The 21,839-nt window shown below is 29.6% G+C and overlaps 1 long non-coding RNA gene across 2 annotated transcripts in view; it reads right to left on the bottom strand.

The window, feature by feature from the left end:
- The window catches only part of LOC129987708 (uncharacterized), a 101,292-nt gene that overhangs the window by 51,275 nt on the left and 28,178 nt on the right, over nt 1–21,839 (bottom strand). For both annotated transcript variants that reach the window (XR_008785590.1, XR_008785589.1), the window contains exon 2: nt 11,790–11,865. This is a non-coding gene — a long non-coding RNA (uncharacterized LOC129987708). The remainder of the gene's footprint in view (nt 1–11,789; nt 11,866–21,839) is intronic.

Below are 21,839 nucleotides of genomic sequence, written 5' to 3'. Positions count from 1 at the left end.
TTGCTTGCTTGTGTGCATGTATGGGCGTGCGTGTGTGTGTGTGTGTGTGTGTGTGTGTGTGTGTGTGTGTGTGTGTGTGTGTGCTTAATAGCTTACCTTTCTTCTCACAAATGCATAGTACAACACACTAAGAACAGTTACAAAAGGCAGTTAAAACTATTTAAAACAAATAAGAAAGTAAGAATATTCTGGCACCTGTTATCTTTTTTGACTTATATACAATGCACCTTGATGTATGAATAGCTTCACAGCATAATAATGGAAATCGATTATATATTTTTAACTTTAATTGCTTGTAGATTGTATTCAAAATATCAAAGTTTACAATTTTAATATCGAAACAATACGCTGAATTTTACTTGTCTAACGTGTTTCTAAATTATAGAGTGCTGAGATAGACAAAGAAAAACAACAAGCAGATTGTGGCTTTACAAACTTAATTTTGTTATAAAGATTAATCTATAATTTGGTTGTAAAGATTATGCTAAAACTAGGCAGCTTAATATGTTATATTTTTAAGTTATCGCATTCATGTACGCACAGAGATGCAGATAGAGAAAGAGCAAAACGTATTGAAAATCGATTCCAAATTTGACATGGATATTCGGTTCTTGCTATAAAGCTATATTATAGTTTTATTAGCTTGACTTATTTTACTTTGTGCTACCATATTTAAAAGCATTTGTAAGGACAGAGTTCTCGCCCAAAATTTGCCATAGATCTCTAATTTCAGTGTAAAGATCGCATGTCAGATTTTATATATCTAGCTTGTATTTTTGAATTGTCGTATTCACATACAGATATATCTGCAAACAAATGATTCCGAAAAAAAAGAATTTCGATAATACATTAATTTTTCAGAACTACTATCTTTCTTTTTGTATTCTAAAATTATAAAACTTATTTCTATTGTTAGCTAGAAATGGCAGCATTTCTTGCAATCCATTGATACATATATACATACAAAAGATATTTATAACTATTTTTCTATATTAATATTTTACAAAAGAAAACAATTGTCTTTGAAGACGAATTCAAATGCTTAGGAAAATAGATGTTTATTTATATTTACACTAGATTTTTGCGAAGTTATTATTAGATATGTAAGATACTAATCCATTTAATAATTTAAGGGTACTATTCGATTTCAACGGCAACCAAAAAGCGCCAAGAAAAAAATTCGCAAAATTATAAAAATATACTCAAGTGTATTATTATTTATTATGAAAAATATTGAACCTGCGAATCAAATGCTATATAAGTTGACGATTGAAATCGCCAAACTGGTTAAATTTTTTCTTGGCATCGTTAAAACCGACAAGTACCAATTTGAGAAATGGTCATTTCATGTAAAGTGAATTCGTTTGAAAAATCATAATTCACACATAAAGGCTCTCTGTAAGGGAAGAATAAGGTGCCTGTCGGTTTTAACGGTGACCAAAAAGCTCTAAGAAAAAATTTCACCAAATTATAAAAATATACTCAAGTGTATTCTTTTTTCTTATGAAATATTTTGAAGGTGCGAATCACATGCTGTATAGTTTGACGACTGAAATCGCCAAATTGGCGAAATTTCTAGACGTAGCTCTTTTGAATATATAATAAATGATACTATTTACTAAAAGTTATCCATGCAATTAAGCGCATTTCTTATATTATACTTGCTAATAGGAAATGCTTCAAACGTTCCATTAGCGATTAATTTTTCTCTGAGACAATATATTTTATTTCAGTGATGTAATCGTAAACTAAGCATCGTCAGAGTATCTTCGTTTAGGTAATATTGTTGGGAGAAGATATGAGGATCAAAATGGTGCGCATGATAAGGATTGTAAGAGGAGAATCATTTCACGATAAAATATTATTCTTCCATTAGCATATATAGCTATTCTATCTATTTATTAAAATAGCGAAATAATAAAACATCAACAATGAAATAATGCATATTTTTCATTATTACTTTATGTTAGATTTTTTATCATATATGTACATAAACGTAATACAATAGAAATATTAAAGAATAATTTTTGAAATTTATGTTCATTTCAATTAACGCGAAGATTAAGTCATTTTGGCTTAAAATTATGACATGAGTATATAACAAAAAAATCATAGATTTTCATAATCAAAACATAAAAAATGTATATATATAAAAGTATAAAATATTTGCAACCTTAATTTTTTTTTTACATTTTTTTTCGCCAATGGTTGCCAGTGGGTTTAAAGGGAACTCACTCCATGTTCATACCTTATATCACATTATTCCTGTTAGGATCAAACAAATTTTTTAGGGCCCTAGATTTACTTGGCGATTTTCAGATTACGCCAAGATCTTCAAGCTCCATTATTCATTTGATGCCGAGATGTTTGCATTCCCGACTTTACTTGGTGATTGTTGCATGATTTACCTGAAGAATGTCAAGAAAAACTATCCTAAAAATAGATCTATATAAAGATACAAATTTTATACTATTATTCCTAGACTTTGATCTGATATAGTAAGCTAATAAAATCCGTGCGCATTTCATGGTAGCTGCTGTAACTTGGTAAGCATACGTGATAAGAAAGTTCTATAAGGAGAAAAACGACGCTGCAGATTATCACTTACATTTGATAGGACACGTTTGCTTCATTTTTTTGCCTACTGTATATGCAATTTTTTCACAGTGCTTCTTTCACATGTTATAAGCCTTTATTAGGTATTTATGGCCGATTTCAGTTCAATATATTGTATAAACTACTACATTGGTCAAACTACTTTCGAATTCCCCTTTTCTTTTCCAAATTCAAATTAAATTTTCTAGATTGTCCAAGTTTTCATTTATAAGTAGATAATTCATATTAAGTAAGCCCTTATCTTGTGCATGAAAATAATACATTTAAGTATTAAAAGTTATTTTGAATTTTTCTTCTTTTTTATAAGCTCTGATTTATGGTTTTTATAAGCTCTGATTTATATATATATATATATATATATATATATATACATTTTGCTGCCTTTTTTAAAATGTAAATATTTTATTTCTCCTGCTCTTTACATTTTATTTTTCATTGGAGTTTAATTTTAAAATTATTCTTTTGTTTATTTATTTTTATTTCAGCTTAATATATTCCATTTAGCAACCTGGATCGTTTGTGTTCTATCACATCTCAGACTGGAGATCTTAAAATCTGCTTACTTTAATTCAAAAAACAAAGTATATAATTTACTCTATATTTTTATGTAGCCATGTATTCAATATAACAGATTCCAATTTTATTTTCTAATTTTGAATATGTATATATATATATATATATCAAATATTTTCATCCTTTTCATGTATTACTTCTAATCTTTACAAGTATGCTTAGTAAGTTATCAATTTTTTAATAGATATGAGCATTATTCGCACCCTACATTTAAATTAAAAATAAACATTGGAAGCTCTATTTTTTATATCTTTTGGGAATCAAGTGGAAACAATAAGGAATTACAAGAACATATAAAAAATCCATTGCATAATTCGATGTAGATAAAAAATAATTTGCAGATATCTATCCAATTTTGAGTAAAATCTGCTCAGAGGAAGTTCGTCTGTCCAGCTGTTCGAATATAAGTTAACATGATAACCGCAAAAGGAAGTGAGCTAGATTGATAAGATTTGGGACACAGATTTAACATCTATAGTGTAGGCGCCTGTAGAAGTGTGAACCAAAACGAACTACAGTTTGACCGTCTGTCGGTCTGTACTTTCAAAAACATCTAAAATCGGTAATTTAAAAACACAATGGCTTAAATATATAAAATTAGGTGTGGGATTTTGTGACTACAAGTGCAGTTTTCTGCCATCTTTGTTTCAATCGATTGAGAAAAACATCTATAAAACGCAAATTCGATTTTCGTATACTATTAACCGCATGCCAGGGATTTATCGCCGAAAGACTTGCCAAGAATGACACGACAGATTCAATAAAAATGCTAAACTCATGCCAAAAGTTAATATTTCGTAACTATTGTATACCAATGTCCTGCAAGGCGTTTTCTGGAAAGACAAGTTTATTAGAAAATATAATATATGCAAGAAAAATTTGGGGAGATGACTCCAGCTGGTTTAAACTTAGATTTCAACAGTGAATATTTTAGCGCTTTCTGCACTTTTTTATGTAATTGCTCCACTCCTTCATTTATTATTTCATGCTCCCTTTGTGTACTGTATTCTAGAGTTTGAGAATCAATAACATACATTGCAAGAAGATTGAAACTGTTTGAAAAGTTTTTAATCAATCAATTCTATTTTTCAAGAAGAAATTTATCTTCACTACAGCATGATATACCTATTTGAACATCTGATCGTCGTATTCTTCTGATTCCCAAGAATTTCCATCAAATTGCTAGTGATAATGAATGTGTTAACTGTTTTATTCAAAAGAAGCATAGTCATGAATTAGTAACAACAAGAAAGATGTTGCTTGTTTTTTCTTTTACAACAGCATAGTCATACTTAAACATAACAATCCAAATTTTTATCCCTATTATCAAGCAAAGTTTTTGAATGCGCTGATTGACTGAGACTGAAGGATTGCGTTCATACGCATATTCCCCTCGCCTTTTCCGGTTCTTTGTGGCTTTTTCACCACATCCACCTCCTAATTATTTTGCTTAACCCTTCCTTCATATTCTACATTTCGTCATATCTTAATGGGTCAGAAACATCTGTTCTATAAATTTCTTGTCCATATGGTACGTTTTTTATTGATTTAACCCATATTATATGCCTTTTCCACATAGACAAGCACCACCGTGTGTTCAATCAAATTTCCAGTATCAGAAAGCTGGAAAAATCGCAAAAATTCAACACCGGTGGTGATTTGTCGTTCAAACACATAGATAAAAAGGTCATCCACTGTTGATTTAATCGTACTCGACTCTTTCCCAACGGACTCGGCTTGAATCCCAAGTGTTGATTGGCGCCAGCAGTGAGTCTATGAATGAAATGCACGTAGAGTAAAAAAGCAGCTAGGTGACAAGTTTATGAATGAAAGCAGGTATCCTTTTACCATGAATGAACTGACATGAGTGGCCTTGCGTGGGTACTTACATATGGGTCAGCAAATCGCGCAGGTAATTGCATTGCGTAAACCTGTCGCGACGCTTTTGTTGCAGATTAACGGAGGTGGCGGTGGTGGTGGTATTTGGATCGCTAATGACACGATCACTCTCTCTTATTGGCATGTCTGGAACTCTGCCTGCATTGTGGGGGGGGGATATGTTTTAAAAACAGATTGCCATTGTTTAGGAACCATTAATTCGAAACAAAATGAAAGAAATTGTTGATGATTCTGGTTGTTGTGATCATTACCTTTTGTTTGTGGCCTAAAAATATGCCTGACCTCCTTTATAGCCCTAGTAGTACACATATATTGTACAACATTTTATAATACTAAACAATATTTTCAATAGTATATTATATTGTTGAATATAGAATCATATAATGTAATATCTCACAATATTGGCTACTTGGGAGAGTAGAAAGGAGGGAAAAAAATAAATAAAAGAGAAAATCATTTATTGAATACAAAAATAAGCATCAGCATTAACATTCACTGATTATATATCAAATGTATTTTAGTAAAAATTAGTAAGATGGCATATGTATTTAAATCCTATTTATTTGAAACTGCAATGTTCATTCAGCAGGAAGTATGATTCAAATTAACCCTTTGTACTCGGATGGTGCCTCTCACTCACCATTCAAGACGGTGCATCATTTTGACGTTTTATTTATTCATTTTTCAATATTGATTGTTAGAAACGCCTACGGAATGGTAAAAAGACGTAGATTAATTTTTCAGGGAAATTCGACTTAAAATAATTACATACATTTATTTTTTGGAACAATAAAGTAGCTCTTGTATTAGGTGAATAATTAAGCATCGGATAACTTTTCCGAGTGTAAAAGGTTAATATGGACAGTCGGTACTTTAATTTTGATAACGACAATTTTATTATAAACTAGCCGCCTTTGGCGACCAGCCGGTTCGCCAATCTTTATGTTCGTTTAAAGTTTAATAATTAAATAGGTTGAACCGGAGTTTAACCACCTTCTTCGCCAAGTTGCGATAACGCACCAAAGCTGGCAATCTTTATTATGCACTATAATTGAACATCTGCTTCTTTGCTTTTGAACATTTCGCAAGGCCGTTGTTGCCGATTTTTAAAAATTGCGCAAAGCAGGGGGTTAAACTCCGGTGTACCATTAAATATTTTACGCAATTCCAACTTTAATAGATTCTTCATCAAAATATTTTAAAACTTCAAATTTTGACAGTCATATAATTCACACATAATATTATAAAGGGATTCAGTCATAACGTGATATGTATCTCTCTAATTTTCTGTTACCCCTCGTATAATTTATGCTTTAAATTAAAGTGTAAATGATTAATCTGCAATTAATATAATAATATTTTTTACTGAAACAAAGCATTTTTTTTAATAATATGATTACTGATAATAGAGTCACTGAGCGTTTAAACTTTATGGGCACTAAAGAATATCTTTCTTAAGTTATGTAATATCTCAAGAATTTGTCAACAAAATTTTCTCAGATTCATCATGAACAGATCGATTCATTAACAATGTTTAATTTTAAATGCATCAAACACTAAGAAAATAAAATGAATCGTTTAAAATAATCGGTCGAAAACAGGTTTAAAAAAACTACTTAAAAAACGATGTACTTAAAACTATAAGCATATACAAAAAAATATATAACAAACATAAATACAATTTAATTACAAAAGCATGCAACTAACCTAAAAATAATTTAAATCATTGAAAAAAGGTAAAAAAAAACTACTTTAAAAACGATGTACTTAAAACTATAAGCATATAGAAAAAATATATAACTAACATAAATACAATTTACTTACAAAAGCATGCAACTAACCTAAAAATAATTTGAATCATCCGTTGATAATGGTTATCATGACAACAATCAGAACACAATGCGCATGTGTGAATTTTCTTCACCAATTACGGTAACGCAAATGCGTGAATTGTTTCTACGCCAGTTGGGGTAACGCTATGCAGATTATACATTTTTAATTTCCTTTATTCTGTGTTATTTTAATTCAAAAGTACTTCAGAATGAATCTGAAACATGGATTCATTCACAATGTTTAATTTTAAATACATAAAACAATAAGAAAATAACCAGAATCGTTTGAAATAATCCGCCGAAAAATATTAACTCTAGCCTCATTACTGTTGGGAGAAAAAAAAACTGAAGCCTTACTCATTTGGCGGTGGGGAAAATGCAAGATTTTTTTGGCGCGAAAGTTAGTTTTTAATTAATAATTAAAATTTCAAAAAAGGGGACCCCAGGTGCACATTCCCGACCTCTTAGGTATACATGTACCAAATTTGGTAGCTGTATGTCAAATGACCTGGCCAGTAGAGCGCCAACACACACACACATTGAGCTTTATTATAAGTATATAGATATATAGATTATGCCTGTTTTCAATTTACATGTAAAAAAGCTCTAAATGTTTTACAATGTAGATAAAACATTAACGATAACTATAATCCAAATTCTGAGCAATTTTTGTTTTCTCGAAAAGGAAGCATGCACAAAAAGAAAAATTTCATGGTAAAAAAAAAATCCGCCAAAAGATTTTTATGTCCTTATTTTCACCAATTCCGAGTTGGAATAAATAACTTTTTTGTAATTATATTTTTGTAATGTCAGCCGATTCGTTTTACTGTGAATACAATAATTCAAAAACGAAACAATTCAGCTAGATGAACGCAATCTGGTTTTACCTTCAAGATCATAAATCTCTGCTCAATGTAAAATAAAATATGTCTATGGATTGATTATATGACGTTTTGACATCTCTGATCTGGTTGGATTATTCGTGTCTGCGTGAAGACAATTGCCCAGAAGAGCAACCACATATATAAATAAAATTTTGGAATGTGGTCTTGTCAGCAAAATTGTAGACATATATCAAATTTTGAACCTAATAAATCACACTTCATTTTTATACACTACAAAACTAAGTATAAAGAGCAGGCTATCATATAAGGAAACCGGAAGTTGAAAGAGCAAATACGAATCAAATAATTATATGGAATGATTAAATTTTTATAGAAATAAAAAGCATACTTTAATCATGAAATATGCTAAAACAATGATTAAATCTTTAATTTTACAAAAAAAATAATTATTATATTAAAAATAATATCGCTTATTTCCATTAGAGTTCTATAATCAATTTCCGAAGATGGTATATTGTCAATTTTTCTACTTTCAGACTTCTCTTTCTTTGTTAATGCAGTTTCACTGTATAAGAATATAACCATACGAAATAGTGATTTCAGTGAATTATGGTCTATTTACAACAAGTGTTCAGAAGAATGGGCGCGATATCGTTATGCTAATAGTTTTATGAGCTGTCACCGCAAGACGTTGAACGCCCAGTGGCATAACTGGGCGGGTATGGGAAGGGGTGTGGAACGCTCCGAATGACACCAAATGATGGAACTGGCACAATAATTAAGATTTTTTGTCTTCCTCTAAACGTTGAATAAAAAAAACTCCTGGGAATGCAAAGTTGCGGTCAAAATTATCCATTTAAAAATCAGCCTTTCAAGAAGTGACGATTTTTTAATTTTCTGTTTCTAGTTATTTTTAGTATCAGTATTTTGGAAAAGATTGAACATATTTCCATATGCCTACGAAAGCTAATTTCTGTTGGAAACCAGTGGGATTTTTGTTCCTTTAACTGTCTCATGTATTTCTGTAATATGGTCTATTTTATGTTTATCTTTCCCATGCAGCGACGAGAATAGATTTTGCCCTTTTGAACTCTTTGCAATGGATGGAAAATTCGATACACATCTTGACTTACATAAAAACCATATACCAAAATTAATTTAATTTGCTCTCTGTCGCCTTCATTTATCCAATTCGCATATAAAGAAAACGAAAACAGAAAAGGCAGATAGGCGTGAATCCAAAAATGTTACTTTTTTTCAGAAACAAAAAAAATAATTTAAAGCCCATAGAATTAATGATATATTTATCAGGTTTGAAATCAACAATATTTTAGCTTTATATAATGCCTTATAGCGGAAAATAAAAATGAGTGTATCGAGACTGAAGTCAGCTGGTGTGATGTCAAGGTCATAGGTCAAATATAACAAAGTCAAAAGGTCAAAACTGCAAGTTGTCTTTTGCTGTGTTGTGACACCATGTCCTTTTTTTCTTTTTTTCCCCTTGAAAGGTGCGTAATCGACTCTAAACTTAAGCTACATGACACATGTCACCTGTATCACGTGAACATGAATCGGCTTCATTTTCGAAGTAAGAAATGAGGAAATTAAAAGAAAAAACTACACTCAATCATCCTGTTAAGACGTTAAATGTCTTTTCTTGATTCAAAATCTGTTTGGTAGAGACAGAACCTATAACGGAAATAGAAATTTGAAATGTATACTTGAATGATCGAATTCGGTGAGCAAAGCTTGTCAAAGATATTATATAGATAAAATAAAAGAAATAAAAGATCAAATATTTTTAAAAAATTCCAAAGGCAATATTCTCTAATGGAGCTTCTTATATATATATATATATATATATATATATATATATATATATATATATATATATATATATATATATATATATATATATATATATATATATATATATATATATATATATATATATATATATATATATATATATATATATATATATATATATATATATATATATATATATATATATATATATATATATATATATATATATATATATATATATATATATATATATATATATATATATATATATAATAGACTTATTTTTATTTGCCGATACCAAATTTCATATATATAGCTCAAAGCATTTTTTAGTTATTTTTGTCACAGACAGACGGACATTTCCCAATAATATGTTTTTCAAACTCAAGGACGTATAAAACATGGAGATTCTTGAAAGTCTCGAGTTCGAATTGTCTGATCATTACTTTCTTTATACTGCGTATAGAGAAAGTAGAAACGAATTAGAATGAGTTCGATAAAACATATGTTTGTAGCACTCATCTACGCCACCTAAATATTTAAAAGGTATTTATCTTTCTTATCATAAACAGTCCAGCGCGAGATCAAGAGACTCATTGAATCTAAGATCAGATCTCGGGCAATAATATTCTCAACTGGAATGACACTAACTATGATACAATCTATGGAACTTAATTCATCGCCTCAGTCTTTTCGCCGATACCCATATAAATCAATCGTCTCGCCTCTCGCGAAGTATCCGAAGTTACCCCGGAGACACCCCGAGCCTTCCGAGAGGGATACTTAGAAAAATATGTCATACAACATCCATCACATGATGTCAAGAATCGCCTCTGATACTCTGGCAGAAGCATTTCTTTCTGGGAAGGCTCTTCTGCTTGTATCGATGTTGGTTTCTTTTTTTCTCCTTCGATGCATTGCGGACGACACCCCAGTCATTAAAGGCGTGGATGCCACGATCATGTGATTAAATAGCGCGTTCGAGGCTCCACCCTGGTCCACCGATCCATCGCGAGGAGAGACGGAAAAGAAGAGAGGAAAGAACAAGAAGAAAGTAGGAAGATTCGAAGATTGAAAGTGGTCTATAGAGTGGAGTGGATTTAATATTAAATACATAAAGTTATCCCAAGCAATTCGGTTGCAAATGATCGTAATTTCCTTATTAAATGCTATAGGAATAAGTAATATGAACACCATACTAAAAAAATGAATTCGCAATAATTCCCTATATTACTTCCCTTGGTCACATGGGCGACATCCCTGTTTGCTAGATTCTGACAATATTCGTTGGCAATGACAGGACTTCGAATTAGATTTTGAAACAATTATTATATGTAGAATGAGTATCTGTATAATTTAGTAAAATATCAGTGCAAAACTTTTGAGGTCCATTAATGAAACGCGTTTTTTAAATGAACTTCTACTAATTCGACGCTATTTTTAATCTACAGTCCTCGGGTCTGATATCTGATGGCTTACAGTGAGAGATTACTGTAAGTTAATTTTTATGTACATTTTCGTAGCCTAGATTAGATAGAATTTTCTTTTTGAAAAAAAAATGGAGAATGATCAGAGTAAATACGGACAGCAAACTTAATAGCATCATTGGACGGCAAACACATTGATGGGCAGTACGCCCTCAGGCGTCAAGCTCATGAAAATGATACGACAGAACGCCGTACGACGTAAACGACTTAATTCGTTCTGTCTTAGTTGTTTCTGTCATATCACATAATTTTATAATTATGAGTTGTAACGCTATGCATATAGGCAATATATGAAATTTATTAGTGTCCCAGCATGCACTGCCACCACGGTTGTACTGTCCATCAACATGTTAATGATTTGAATTTTAAAATGATGTAAAAATGGCTTTCTGCCATTTAATGCTCCAAAACTATATCTGAGAAATTTAAAAATTATGAAATCAAAAAGAAAATAAAAGTGGATACAAATTTGGAAATGTGGTATAAATGAAAACGTTATGAAAGTAATGTTTAGTTGTATTACAGCTGAACAAAATTATTTCCATTCTCAAATTGTCGGTGGCATATGTAAATAAAGCAAAAAAGCCACGAGAAAAAAAATTCCCGATTTTTTTTTAAAGAATTTTTTTACTATTAATTTTCTTAGGTGTTCACTTTAAAAATTCTAATTGGCATAAATAAGAAGTCATATAAACAATATAAATTTTTAAAAATCATAGAAATCTTACCTATATTTATTTCAGGTCAAAATTTCATAAATTCAGTTGTACTTCCAAGGGGAAAAAAACATTCTCATCATTAAACCTATCAAATAAAATATTTCATTAATTATAAAATTATAATTTAAAGATCCAAGATCAAAAGGAATTCTAAACGTATTAAAATATAACTCTATTTCTGTATCCCTTAAATTATTTTTAGATCAAATAAATACATTTTACAGAACTGATTTAAAAAATCTGTGCCTTAAATCTGTGCCTTAATTCGATAAAAATCTTAAATATTTCATAGTATGTGTCTCACAAAATTGGTCCTCTCCTCACAAGTCTGTGCCTTTATTGATATATTTAAATATACAAGAGCCATTTTAATTGCGATCTAATTATTAGTTTCTAAATCATTAAATACAGGCATATACTTCCCTTATAAAAAATTATTTAAATGGAGTTAAAAACAAATAAATTTTATGTTTTGGGGAAAACAAATATTTTGCTAAAAAAATTATGAAATCTAAATTTTATATAGCTTATAGTCTTATTTAGTTATATTTGGTAAAATATTTTTGGAGCAGTAACATTTTAAATAAAAAACCGCTTCATTCATTTTAGATTGAAACTTACATTATTTTAAGTCAATCAACGGCCTCCTTGAGGAAGCGCTATTCATTGTTTAATGAATGTTCCTTTAGGTGATCATTGAAACAACTGTAAAACTTCCTTAATGGCGATATTCAAAACTTCATTATTCAATTAGTTTCAATCACAGAAGCTCAAAATTTATTTAATTTAAGTCACAGAAGAGCGGAATTTATTTAATTTAAAATGTTAGTATGTTATAGATATTTTATTGCATATGACTTAAAAGTATAGAGATTATATAAAATACATATTTCGTAAATTTTTCCCCAAAGCATGTATTAACACAAAACCTTTTTCTTTTTTTTAACTTTATTTAAAGATTATTATTATTATTATTTTCAATTTCAAGTCTATGCCTATTTCCAATGAATCATAAATCGATTAATGGATCACGATGAGAGCGGACACAATGTATTTGAAACTAATATTTCATTACGAAACCACTTTAAGGGAAAATGAATTAGTTGACCTCGCATATGCTATCTGATCATCGAGGTTGTATTAAAGATTCTATAAAAAAACTTTAATAAAAAGTTATATTTTTTTCGAATTCAGGAGGGTTTAATTACAGTTTAAATTTTTCTTCTCGCACCTTTTAACCTTCGACTCATTGTTTCCCTCGACGTCAGTAATTAGGCTCACTTTTTTTTTAAACAGGTAAATGCACGTGGCACAAATTAAAAAAAATCTTAATTAAATTCGCTCCGGATTCGGCATCCACACCCCCGTGTTCTGAAAGATATTGATGATGATCGTGGCTTTTTAAGCCGCCCAACTTTTTTTTTTAATGAAAACTCTGGTTGCCTCCACTTTAATGATATTTTAATGCTATTTTAGCAACGGCTCAATTAAAGGTACTGGCATCAATATAAAACGAAACATTTGGCCCAGTGATGTAAGTATTAGAAATATTATTCAAGTTTATTTAATTTATTTCGGTTTAAATTCCATTTATTCTATTTATGAACTGTAGCAGGAATCATAGAAATAACAATATTAGAATTTTAGTTTCATTGTATTTGGTATAAAAAGTGAATGAAGACTATCTATCTCTCTCTCTCTCTCTCTCTCTCTCTCTCTATATATATATATATATATATATATATATATATATATATATATATATATATATATATATATATATATATATATATAAATGAAACGTGTTTGTACGCTATAGAAATCTAAACTTTTTCTCATACATTTCAAATTTGGCTCACGAATTTTATGAAACATGATAAACCTTTTAATGAAAATTTCGTGACAATAAATTGAGTAGCAATTTTTTTATAATTTAAAAACTGCCACGAATAAAATCATCTAAGTGTCACCAGGTGGCGCTGAATTTCTTCTTACCAGAGATGTTAACAAGTGAACTCTGATAATAAAATAAATTGAAGAGGCCTGTTTTCTATTTGATTCATCAAGATAGATGAATTTCTTAAAACTTATACAAATAAAAGCAAAATTCTTTAAATAGCAATTTTAATGCGCTGTAAGGAATCCAAATTACTGAATGAATTTTCATCCCAAGCAAACCCCGGTAATTCAGCTTGTACGTCATAATTTTTTATCAGCACCTTTCGAAGTAAAACATTGCAACTAACCTGCATTAGTTTAGTAACTAATTTAACTAGTTTGATTTCAGCTCTCTACAGTTGCGATTCTCAAGGGATGAACACAAATTACACGTCCATTGTTTTGAAAAGGGTCGCAATTAGCTAAATTTTCACTTAAGACTTTTAATGCAATGCATTTGATCTTTTAAAATCGTGTGAAGATAACAACAAAATATTTTTTCCCTTTTGCTTTTAAAATGATCACATCTATTACTTATGTACACTTACATCTTTACGTACGTACATTTTTACACTTACGTACAGTTTGAATTATTATAATAAAGAGAATCAATACTTTGTACCAATGTTTCAAACTTAAATTAGTTAATACTAATGAAGAAATATATCATTTTTTTTTGGTAATAGGCAATATTTTAACTGTCATTATGTGCCCGAAAGTAAAATTACTCGGCCATTAAAGATATCATTCGCGTCTTTTATGTTATTCTCTTTAAAGGATTGATTCCAAGTATGCCATTATATCCAATCTTATAATGCAAAGATTGTTTCAGGACCATAAGAAAAAGAATTTCATCGAGAATGAAATCGAATGATATTGAATGAATCATGAAAGCAATATACAGTTTGTATATTGCGATCAAAATAACTATTACTTTTTAGATCAAAAGATTTTAAAATTCAACCTTTTTATCTAGTTAGTCAAAATTTAAGCGATAGGTCTCAACCATTTGGAATTGATCTACTACTTAAAAGAGATTATTTCCTTTGTTTAATGAAATATAATTTCTGAAATAAATCTCTTTCCCATTTTTCTACTATAAATCGAATACGAGCTTTCCATTTTCATAAATGTTGGTAACTCAGTATCGAATTCCTTCAAATATCGCAATTCTTTTGAAGTTTCACGATTAAATATTTAAAAATGAAAAAAAGGTTATAAAATAATAACATTTTCGGAAATTATTAATTATTTGCATTTATGACAATAAATAATAGTAATGTTACAAATTATTTTTGTTAACTTACATAGTAATGAAAAAAGCATTTTTTTTTTAAAAAAATTGTTCCAACATCAATAAGCAAAAGGCAGAATATGTTTTATATTATTAATATCAGATGAAAAACTTGCGATTCAAAGGTTTGATAAAACAAATAAATATATTTGATTTTGATCACAAAACGAGAGTATGTTGAGAATTATATAAAAAATATTTGTTTGAAAATTAAAGGATAACATATTACAGTTAAATCAATATTGCTGAAAATATTTTTAAAAATTGAAATTTAATTTTTGGACAAGAATCGTTTTTTGCAACAATAAATTTGAAAATTATAGCAGAAAATATTGACCAATTACTTAATTTTTAATACATTAAAATTTTAATTAAAATTTCAAACACTTTCTGTTGATACACATGACTTCCATATCATGTATATGCTAAATTTTCTAGCCTTATATCTCAATGTCTGCCCTGTAAAACACCAACAAATACATATACATCTACCTATATAATTTGTAAATTTTTCCATTACGTTAGCGGTGATAATTTTCAATACAATGTACAGTTAATAGATATACCGAATAATAAAGACATCCTCTATTTTTAGAGTCATGTAGCGGTTTGCTCCCAAACACTTAAAAAAATTTACCGCAGAATCCAAAGATAAAATTCTGAAAATCTGTTTGATATATATTTGTATACAATCCAATAAACATGTATCGTCTGCTATAATGTCAAGGAGACCAAAACAACTTATTGTCTGACTTTTGATATCGCAGTCGTGAATCGTCTGTGTTTCCAATTCACGATTCACATCCGACTCATTAGGTTTCTAATGATTATTATGAAAAACCTCTTCGTAGCAGATGCTAGTACAGTGTCTCTGGCATGGTAATAAAGTTAATCTAGTTATACTTAATAAGAGTAATTTTGATTTTTCTGAAAACATTTCTCCCTACTTTTGTCTCATTTTTCTCTATAAATTACTTGATATTCAAATTTTGAGAGTAAACAACTCAATTAAAGCTTCAAGTAAAATTAACTTGTTTTTCGTTAGGTCATCCTTAGTTTGTTTCTGGGAGAGAGTTAATAGGAATATGAGTTTCAGCTGTGCGCTTAAGAAATGATTTGAGTGGATTCTTCGCTGTTTTTCGCTGTGTCTTCTTTTTATTTTTAAATTTTTTTCTTAATTTGAAATTTTGATTAAATGATGTATTTATGTTTGCTATTTTTATTGCAAAGAATCTGGTTTTTTTAAAGAAATTTTATAATTTGCATATTTATATTTTGAAATGAATACGTGATTACTTGTGATACTGTGGATACTATGTGAAGATTTCAATCTCCAACTCTTTTATTTACAAAGTGTTGTAGCGGCCAAGAAAATATATTTTTATTAGATTTTAGTAAACTTTGAAAATATTGCATCGATTTTTTTGATTCAAGCATTTTGCGCAATTTTACTTTCTCGTATATTTAGTAAAAAAGGAAATATAGAAATCGTCAAAAAATTAGAACTGGAGATTTTGACGAATCTCCACTTTTAAACCTCTCTGAGTTCGAAAAACACACTTTTAGAAAATGTCCGTCTGCTTGTCTGTGACAAAGATAGCTCAAAAACGCTTTGAGCTAGACATATGAAATTTTGTATGCAGTCTTTACACCAAATTTGTAGATTTCTGTCAAATTTTATGTAAAATCCGAAACAGAGGAAGTCTGTCTGTCCAACTGTTGGACACAATCCACAATCGGTATAAATTGAAAAGAGCTAGACAAATAAAATTTGGTACATAGGTTTAACATCTATAATGTAGACATCATATTTTGAATCAATTCTAACTGTCTGTCGGTCTGTACTAACAGAAACTAATAAATACGATAAATGAAAAACGCAAGGACTTAAATATCAATTTGGCAAGGGATTTTGTGACTACAAGTGCACTTATTTTTGTAGAATTTTTGTTTCAATCTGTTACGAAAAACGCGTCTAAAGCAAAATTCGATTTTGGGATACTATTAACCCATGCCGGGGATTAATTGCCAAGATCTCATCAAGGATAGCTCGATAGATTCGATAAAAATGCTAAATACATGTCAAATGTTAATATTTTCTAATTTTTGTATGCCAATGCTATGCAAGGTGTTTTCTACCATGACAAGTTTAAGAGAACATGCGAGAAAGTTTGGGGGAGATTACATCCGTTTTTTATTTATTAACAGGACAGCTTTGTAAATTTTCATTTATCAAACTAGTTACATTTTTTTAAATTTACGTATACATGAATGCACAGATAGACAGAAAATCAATCCATTGGAGTCTAAAATATGACACAAATCAACAATTCTTAATCTTAAATCTTTAAAACTCGAAAGCCAAATTTAATTCATCTTGCTCATTTCTCGTTATCTTGTTAAATCAGGCAGATTTAATTCCAAAGATTTTCTTTTGAACTCACGGTGGTCTAAAGCTTCGCATTTCTTTCAATTCCCGGGGTCAAATGCTTCGGCGATAACAATACTTTCTCTTTTTAAACTTCATATTCAAAATAAATAAAAGGCTTTATCATTTCCATCCAAAAATTCATTCGAATTCATTCCTATTTACCCACATCTGTTCTCAATCCAGGCCCACAACAAAACGAGAAAAAAAAAACTCAAGACCCTATTCATCCTATTTCATCTCAGAACTCTTTCCCAACTTTTCACTCGCCAATTATCCACACATTAATATTAATTTTTTGCCAAATCAAACGAAATTACTGTGATCCATAACGATAATGAGACCAACTATTCCGCCGTCATTCTCATTCATTGGCGAGTGTCCTTGGCGTCATTTTGCTGGTTGTTTGGACGGAAAGGCAACCAGAAAAAAAAAAACTTTTCCACAAAAAACAAAGAACATGAACGTGTGCTGCGCCTTCTCATTAAAACCGTAATGGTTTAATCGCCCGTCCTCCATTCTTCCGCTGTGGCTGATGTCATCTCCCTTCCCCCCTTCCCCTTGCCTTATTAAGCTCGTCCGAGCTGAACTCATCTGTCCGTCAATAGTTTTGTCCATCTGGGAGCGTTTACTTTGATTAGAGCGATTTTTTTGGGACAGTATTAGCTCATGATGGGAGGTGGGGAAGGATGCGTGGTGAAATAACGGAAATAAGGCGGAAAACAGTGGACTGGTGGTTTTTATAAGGAGGAAATTTCCAACTTATGTGTTGCAATCATAATTTTTTGAACAAAAATGGGTAAATCATGTTTTATTCTTCAACAAAATCAATTTTTTTCAGACCTTTGCCAAAATAATGACGATATTGTTTCCAAATGAATTTATTTTAATGTTACCAGAAAATTAGTTGAGGCACTCCCCAATTTTTGTCTTATATTGAGGTAAATATTTCATATTTGTGCCGAATTTTGTTCGTCGTATAGTGAAAAGCTCATAAAGAAGATTCTTATCAATACAATGAGTTCATATTAACAAAATGTAAAAAAACTAATATTGTTAATCTCTAATGTCAAAATTCTTTAAAATCACACCACATCTCATTAACAATATTAAAGTTAAAAGAAGTATTTGGCAATTAGTAAAGTTTCTTTTTATTACTTATTATTTGATGAAGATGTATATTAAAAGACATATGTTCTCGAGCATGAAATAAACAAGCAAATTATCAATTCCAATTTATAAAGAAAGAAAACAAAAGTCTTCCGTAGTACCAAAATTCCTTAATGATTTTTATATTATATTATTCATATTTATTTATATTATTTATTATTTATATTATTATATTTAATTTATTTATATTATTATATTTAATTATATTATTTATTATTTATATTATTATATTTATTTATATTATTACATTTATTTATATCATTTATTATTTATATTATTATATTTATTTATTATAATATAGGTTTTCTCTCATTTTAATATTACTTTCCTCAGTTGTGATCACTAATATAAAACCCATTTACAACGAGTGGAAGTGGTCTCCACAAAACTTTCTCGCATACACTCTAATACAGGTATTATCCCAGAGAGCGCTTTGCATGGCATTGACATACAAAAGTTACGAAATATTTACCTTTGACGAGAATTTAGCATTTTTACTGAATCTATCTTATCAACTTAGCTATTTAGCTATTAATCCCCGGCATGCGCTTAATGGTATCCAAAAATCGAATTCGTATTTTAGACACATTTTTCTCAATCGATTGAAAAATTTGACATAATATTGCACTTGTAGTCAAAAAATCACATGCTAAATTTGATAGATGTCAATGTGTCTTCGACCGGCGACCTGGCATAGGAGTAGCGCGTCTTCCCCGTGATCTGGGCGTCCTAGGTTCGAGTCCCGGTTTGGGCTTGGTTGTTTTTCCGTTGTTCTCTCTGTGAAATGTGTGAATGTGCCCCCCCCAGTGAAAAGGGGTTGTGCAAGCGAATGAGTGATGCGTGAGTACCAAAGTCATACTCTTGGCCCTAGTTGGCGCTACTAAGAAAACAAGAGACGCTCCCCCACCGGCTTAAATCGCTGTCTTCGTGTTAACGGGCTTGTCCATGGCAAGTGCCATAAGAAACAACAACAATGTGTCTTTGAGTTATTGCTTTTACATATTACGTAGAGATCAACAGACGGTCAATCCCTTTCTGGATTTGGTTAAAAATTTCATTGGTGTCTAGACTATAGATGTTAATTTTGTATATCGCATTTACTCTGCAGAGCTTTTTTCGTTTTGTAGTTTTCGTCTTAAATTATATTCGAACAGCCGGACAGACAAACTTCCCCTGAGCAGATTTTGCTGAAAATCTGATACATATTTTCAAATTTGATGTAAAGACTGCATACCAAATTTAAACTGTCTATCTCAAAACTTTTTTGAGTTATCTTTCACAGGCAGATGGACAGACGGATATTTTCCAAACGTGTGTTTTTCAAACTCAGGGAGATCTAAAACGTGGAGATTCATCAAAATCTAGAGTTCGTTCGAATTTTTTGGTGATTATTATGCTTTCTCTGTACTACACATACGAGAAAATAATAAAAATAAAAATTTTATCCTGTTTCTTTTTATGAAAATATCTTCATCATTCTTTTCTGAAATTTGTGATATACTTTGCATCATTTATACTTTGTCACTGTACATTATTTGTCATAAAAAGAATGTTTTTTTTCCATATCAAAGACATTGTTCCGAAAGAATAGCATTACCTCACTTTCGCATAACTGGATTTTTCACTCTTGAATGGAGGCGCCAAAGCCTGACTCAAGCACAACAATCTGGAAGGTATTCTCTATTTCAACATCTTTATGTCAGTCTATTCTCGTCCGAGTGAAACCACAACACTAATAATAACCTTTTGAAGACGCTTTTAGCAACACTTTTGGCCCAGTACCTGCCGCTAACAAGGTCAATGTTACAAAGCCCGGAAACTTCACTCCACTCTTTTCCCAGTTCTTTCTTTCTCCTGCACCAGTGGACTTCGAATTTGTTCGAAAATGAATTGTCTTTTCCAGAATGAAATGGAAAGGCTTGTTGGCAATGTACTTGTCAACAAGTACATATTGTTTCCTGAACAGTTTCATGCAAAGATTAGATGCGAGAGAAACAGCTTTGATTAGAAATATTGTGAAGTGGTTGTTATTTTACTTAATTTCTTTGGTTCAAAATGATTATAAGAATAAAAATAATAAAGTATAAATAAGTATGAGATATAAATAATAATGAGAATAAAGTATAAATAAGTATGAGAATATAAATAATTATGTAAATAATAAGAATAAAATATAAATAATAATGAGAATATACATAATAATGAGAATAAATAATTATGAGAATATAAATAATAAGAAGAATAAAGTATAAATAAGTATGAGAATGTAAATAATAATGAGAACAAAGTATAAATAAGTATAAGAATGTAAATAGTAATAAGAATAAAATATAAATAAGTATGAGAATATAGATAATAATGAGAATAAGGTATAAATAAGTATGAGAATATAAATAATAATGATAATAAATAATTATGAGAATGTAAATAATAATGAGAATAAAGTATAAATAATAATGAGAATATAATTATAATGAGAAAGTAAATAACAATGAAAATAAAGTATAAATAAGTATAAGAATGTAAATAATAAGAATAAAATATAAATAAGTATGAGAATATAGATAATAATGAGAATAAGGTATACATAAGTATGAGAATGTAAATAATAGGGAGAATGAAGTATAAATAACCATAAGAATATAAATAATAATGAGAATAAAGTATAAATTACAGTAAGAATATAAATAATAATGAGAATAAAGTGTAAATAATAATGAGAATAAAACATAAATAAATATGAGAATAAAAAGCTGTCATAGATATTAGTAGCCGTGACATGAAGAGTTGGAAACATGATAGATTTTAATTATGTAATTTGCTTTAAAATAAAATTGCTAGATATATTGGAATTCAAAGCATGGAAGCTCGCATTGTCAATTCGGGACAAAGTAGAAAAGGAATTAGAAAAAGTCTAATCAATTAGCAATAAGAATTCAGAAAAAGAAAATAGTTAATCATTTAATTACTACGAACTACAAAAAGAAATTTTAGAGTTCTGCTTATTTAATGGAAAATTGTACCACTCGTTTAAAATTTCTATGAATTTAAATATAATTTCTAATTTTACAAAGGAAATGCAAATGAAAAGTTTAATTTTTATTAAAAAGGATATTTTCATGTGTAAGGAATTTTGATAGAGAAAAAGAAATTGATTCAATAAATGCAAATAATTGTTAAGATTTTAACTATTACGATTTTAACCTAAGCATTCTGATTAAAAGATTAT

This window comes from Argiope bruennichi, chromosome 10 (assembly GCF_947563725.1).
Source record: "Argiope bruennichi chromosome 10, qqArgBrue1.1, whole genome shotgun sequence".
Lineage (NCBI taxonomy): Eukaryota > Metazoa > Arthropoda > Arachnida > Araneae > Araneidae > Argiope > Argiope bruennichi.
The sequence above is the reverse complement of the archived record's forward strand: the minus strand, read 5'-3'. Positions and strand labels throughout refer to the sequence as shown.